This window comes from Ruditapes philippinarum, unplaced genomic scaffold (assembly GCF_026571515.1).
Source record: "Ruditapes philippinarum isolate M1 unplaced genomic scaffold, ASM2657151v2 ctg8896_1_1_1_1, whole genome shotgun sequence".
Lineage (NCBI taxonomy): Eukaryota > Metazoa > Mollusca > Bivalvia > Venerida > Veneridae > Ruditapes > Ruditapes philippinarum.
The window spans coordinates 6,581-12,600 of record NW_026860869.1 but is presented as its reverse complement, the minus strand read 5'-3'; the positions used below and the strand labels follow the sequence as shown (position 1 = coordinate 12,600).

General features: G+C 31.6%; 1 long non-coding RNA gene across 1 annotated transcript; it reads right to left on the bottom strand.

Moving 5' to 3' along the window:
• Nucleotides 1–1,462: 1,462 nt before the first annotated feature.
• LOC132713654 (uncharacterized) lies at nucleotides 1,463–5,520 on the bottom strand. Its single transcript, XR_009623475.1, has 3 exons — nucleotides 5,360–5,520; nucleotides 2,281–2,417; nucleotides 1,463–1,817 (listed from the first exon to the last, which is right to left on the bottom strand). It is a non-coding gene; the product is annotated as an uncharacterized LOC132713654 (long non-coding RNA).
• Between the last annotated feature and the right edge of the window lie 500 nt (nucleotides 5,521–6,020).

Sequence of the window (6,020 nt, the reverse complement as noted above, 5' to 3'; positions counted from 1 at the left end):
CCGGAGAATTATTGAGGCCCTGCCTTAGACCAATGTATATTTCGAAAAATTCTGAACACTTATTGCAACTCAACGCACAATTTCACATTGGCGTACATAGCCTTAAACATTTGTAATATTTTACCATCAAGACCCATGTTAAAAAGTTAAAACCACAATGCATTACGATACACAGAATCAAAGGCTTTGTTTAGGTCAATACATGATTTTGCTTTTGTAATAAATATTGTGATAAAACATGTTCTATTATGCTATATAGAACAAATGCTGAAGTTATTTTTCTCGAACCAATTTTCTACTTTAAATATAAGTTAACCTAAATTACTTATCAACGTCATCCCGCGATAATTATTTGTCATGTGTTTGTCCCCCCTTTTTTTCGATTGGGTACAATAAATCCTTGTTACCAACACTCCGGGAAATGTCCCGAATTTAAAGCTTTGTTAAATAAATCTGTAATATGACAACCTATAATATCAATTGTTACTTAAAATATTCGTTTATTAATTGATCACTAGGACAAGGATATTTGTTCCGCTTAAGACCCTTAACTGCGTTATTAACTTCCTGTAGAGAGATTGGAACGTTTAAATCATGGAATGTAGTGTTATTTTCATTAAAATCGTGGCTTTTGTTTAAACGTTCCACATCGTCAATTACCGTTGATCTAATTCGAAAAATACTTATTAAATTTATCCGCCGAAATATTTCCATTTTCATTGTTACACTTAATCTTAAAATGTTTCCAGAAGTCATAAGGCTTCTAGTTTTTTAATGCAATTAATTCGCGAGATTTCTTTATTTAAAGTTTCAAAGTTTTATTCAACATTCCATAAGGCTAAAAAGCCCATGAGGATAAACATAGCACAAATATCTACATACAACGAACAGTGCATGAATTTAACAAAAAGCAATGTGACACCCATACATTCCCAAAAAGAATCTATATGGGAGGAGGTAACATATATAAACTAGTATTTAATTTAGATACATATAAAAGAAATGTAATTATATACATATAACGACTGCACGTATAAATCATTTTACATCTTAACATATTGCTCTGTAATATATATACATCATTATTTTCTCTACCCTACCTTACACGAAAATGAAATGCAAGGTAATGATATATATCCTTTCATAATACAGGTTAAAAAATAATTTTACCAATAAACATCTTCTAACCTTTAGAAAAATGCGAAAACAAAGGTTATAAGCCCGTTTCTTTTTACGGACAGTAACGTTTTCTTCCATCGCAAAGTAAATTCCTATAAAGATGAGATTTGCAATTATTAAAACCCTTAGCGCGTTTTTATATTCATGTTTAAGACGTAAGCATTCTGAGTCAAACCACTGAGTACAATTATCACGTGATTTAGACAGATTATAGTGAACATTTCCTTGAAAGTCTTTCTTAAATAATGGATCTTCCGTTTTTATCAATGCTGCTTGAATAATGTCAGTGTCTATATCCAAAGAGTCGTTAGAAATAGTATCATTAAATATATTAACCTTACCAATTAAATTTTTTGGTAATTTACTTGAATTGAAAGTGCCTATGGCTATGTACTTGTCAATAATTTACTTTTGGATACATTTTCAGAATTTTCATGAAAATAAGCATGATTCTGGATAAACAAAAGATATCGGCACATGCAATTAACAACAAAATTTAACCTGTGACATTCGATTTGGTTGTGTGGTATCTTGCTGATTTTGTAAAGATGGTGTGCGAGTATCCTCGGAGTTATGTGTAGACTCTGTCTCTGATTGAACACAAAACTTGTCACCTTTATCCCCGTTCAAATCTACATCTGCAACAACAATATAAATACAATTTTTAATCTTTGTTGTTTATTATGGAATTTTATTAAATCTAACTATAAGCTGTGTGTATAAATTTTGCAGATATTAGAACATAAGTTACTGTTAAATTACTTGAAGGGAGGTTTTGGGGTTGTGGGGAGGAAGAGAGAGTGTGATATGTTTTTACAAAAGCAATTGTCCTGCTGGGCAAAAAGCTTCAACATTTTGGCTGTCCCACAATATTTTCTCAATATAAAACTGACTTTTATACATTTTTACTTTGCTATATTCGTTTTTAACTTCCTTTTTACAGATATAACTGAAATCTTCAACAAATGTTTAAACATGTTAGAAACAATTTTTTGCAGAACTTTTGTAACTCATATCTAGAAACAAATATTTATTTGCGTCCCGACACTAAAACAATGAATTAAAAGGATCTTCAACTACACGTCATATTATAATATATACCTGATGATTCTTCCTTCATTATTGTAGCCATTATGCTGATTTTATTAGGTTTGTAACAATATTATGCTTTAACAAGTAGAGCGTTTTCTCTACACAAACTTCTGTTCATTTCACAAAATTTAACTAAACTTGTTTGACTGAAAAGATAAAAGACAATCATCAGAAAAGTTAATCTTCAAAGGGTACATTTCAAAGATGATAATTCTAATAGATAATAGATAATTCTGATACATTTAAGAAACAATATCTAAGTATCAATTGAGACAAATAATACATTACGTGTACCTTTGCTGTAAATATTTATTCAGTTATCTCTTTTCAAACTAACTTAATTAATACTTTCAAACTGTTAATAAATCTGTTTTTACCATAACAAAATCAAATTTTAAAAAGTGTTGATATTCCAGTATTAACCCATTCTTGCATTTAAAGCAAGGGGTTGAAAAAATTGATCATGCTTATTTCTGTGCTGTTAAACTGATGTTGTTTATTTTTCAGCAAGTTACATTTCTGAGACTGTTTATCAAAATACTCAGAGTGTATTTTTGGCCTAGCCCTAGTCCGGCAATGATGCTAAATGCTTGTCTGTATGAAATACTGCATACATTTAAAGCGCATAGACGAAACGGTTAATTTTTGTAACTAACAAGGATCAGGGCTGGGCCGTATCCTACAAAATGAAAACAAACGTCGCCATCTTAGAACGAAAAGGATATTTTTTTGTTTATCACTCATTTGTTGGAAATGACTGAAAATCAGATGTATGTATTAACACGCTCGACTATTTTCCGCTTCCTTTGGTATATGTAGCTTTCACAACTATTTTGTAAAGCAAAAGTTATAGCGAACTTGCAACTCGATTTTTATGAAATTTTGTAGATACAATGCAATTCATATTGCTTTATTCATCCTTTTATTCATCATTGTTTTCCTTGAAATCAATTATATACTCGTTTTAAAGTTAACCATAAACTTCAAAATATGATTTTGCATCATTTAAAAAAAAATCATGAAAGAGAGATTATTATTTTGCAACACCAACAATATAGTCCAACTATAGTTTTCATGACGTTTTAGAATGGAAATACTGATCTTGATTTTGAGTGATCCGTGTTATATATAACGCACGATATATCGTTCAAATATTTTTAATTAATCACTCAGGCATACGGTCTTCGTGATTATAAATACTGCTCATCTGAACTCCATACTGTGTCAGATTATAGCACAGATCACTCAATATCAAAGTCTATTTCCTAATTTAAGTTTATTTGCTCACCTTACTTTAAATAAGATTCTATAACAACTCGTTTGCCATAGAGCATAAAGTACGAAGTTCCATAGAAACGGATGTTGTATTTCGTGTAGGCGCATTCTGCGTGGGGCAAAAGGCATTAAAAAGAAAATATAATAACTGTATTCAACAACTTCATTAAAACTATATGTAATGTGAAATATTAGTCATTAGTTTAGAAAAGATTATTTTTTATAAATAACCGTTATAGGTGTATGAAGGTTTGTTAATGCATTTTAAAGCACAGAGGTCCTAAAACGAAATTTATGAGCAAAATTCACTTCCACAATGACATTCAAACTTGCGTTCATAGGTATGACGCTTCGTATAATAGTCTTTATGTTAAGGTATGATACTCAGAAAAGAACATATGTTTCAAAGGACCACGTTACTGATGTCGTCCTTCATGTCGTCTGGAGAATAATTTGCCACATATTCAGCATACATTTATTTTCTATTCTGATTGTTTTACATGACTCATTTTTGTTTAAAATACCGGTTGATAAATGTTCGCAGAATCAGAATTTTTGGGATGCGCGCGCATCGTATGCCCGGAGTGTCACCCCTTGAAAAAGCACACTACAGTACTAAGTACAAGTGTGCCTTTCCTTAACTGATGTAAATGTCTGCTTAAACTTGTACGACCTTAAGATATTTGCTGAATTTAACATTTACATATATAAAGTTTATACAAGTGCGCACAGCAACATGTTTTAAAAATAAGACTAGAAAGAGCATCGAAACACGAGGCTATCTGATTTGTACGAGGGGGCGTAGCCCCCGAGTATTAATCAGATTGTCGAGTGTTTTGATGTTCTTTCTCTTTTGTATCATAGCCATGTCACAATATGAAACCCCGGGAAAAAGTAATCAATGAACGAGCATCTGTATATGATATTTCTGTCGCTTTCCCTTCCTCTTCCGTGTCACAATAAGTAAACTCCAGCAAAAATGAGCCGATCAATGGTCATACTCTGGAGTGCGGGTAACTAATACCTACACTCCAGTTCTTGCACTGTGCATGTATATGTATACGATTTAACTCTGACACATTTTCAACAGAAAGGTCCCCAAACTATGATACAACTGTTTATTGAAACATGATATTTCCACTACACCCCATATTTTCCGCACACCGGTCTCTCAAATTTCGACCTGTATCATATGACGCATTATTCACCCCAAATGAGGATAAAAATGACTCCGACGTAAAGTAGTCCGAGTAGGGATGACGATTTTATTTGATAATACACAATATATTTTTTCAATGACTAAAATTGTTTTTTTCTTCCACGGGATCACTGTTTTCTAGATTTTAATATTGCAGGTGCAATTGATAGTTTCACAGTGTAACTATTTATTTAAATATTGAAAACTACTTTCTCTTTTGCGTTTAAACTAACAATGGACGAAATACTATCACAGGTGATGAACGGAAGAAGTGTTTGATGCATGTTTATATTGTAGTAACTACCACAAGGGCGTTTAAATTTATTAATTACAATTTACAATTGTTTTCTTCTTCATATGTGCATATTTTTGCTATTCCAAGTACTTAACATGACTTGTGCATAAGCCACTTTTTAGTCTTTTTCAAATCCACCAAATCTTTCAAGGTGTTTGTATATGCTTATTGTATAACTGTTGTACAATTTGAAATAAATATTGTTATAAACTTTAAACTAAGTTGTACAAAAGTAATCATGAAAATGTTAAAATTTTCACACAAAAATTTCATTATCATTACTGATAAAACTGTATTTATAGTACATAAAGACCACAAACCTGAAGTTACTCGATATCAGACAATTCCGTTGATACACACCTGCTATATTCGCCGTGACCAAATTTATACTGGGACTAATAATGTAACGAGACGGGTAACACAGGGATTGGCACGCCGTTGTGATTTCATCCAATCAGGAATCTGCGCCGCTATTTTACAAATTTAGTTTATGGTCATTCTTTCGCATTGTTACATGGCAAGCAATTGGCTGCATAGTGCAGGGAAAACCGAAAGATTCAATTAAACATAAGGTGATTGGATAAAAATAGGGTATTTTTAAGTATAAAAACTAACTATATTGTTTTCTGGAAAAAAATATTTTATAAGACTCTATGATAATATGTGACTTGAAGATTTGAATTGATAAAAAGTGTATGTCAGTCCTTGGATCAGCAGATAATAGCAATTAAAGGGGGTTTATCCTCTTTAAAGTCCTTATGTCAAAAAATTGGTTGGCTACCCCTTTATAACAGGATCGTTTTTTATGTGTCAGGCATTTCATTCTGCTAGAAAAATTACCTCTTTAGCATGAATACTCAATTTCAAGGTAGGAACAGGGACCATTTCTTATAATGTAAGTCTATGAGAAAATCAATGTAAGTGTCTGACCTAAATTTATACGATAAAAATTAATGCGGAAGTTAAATTTGTCGGTACTTT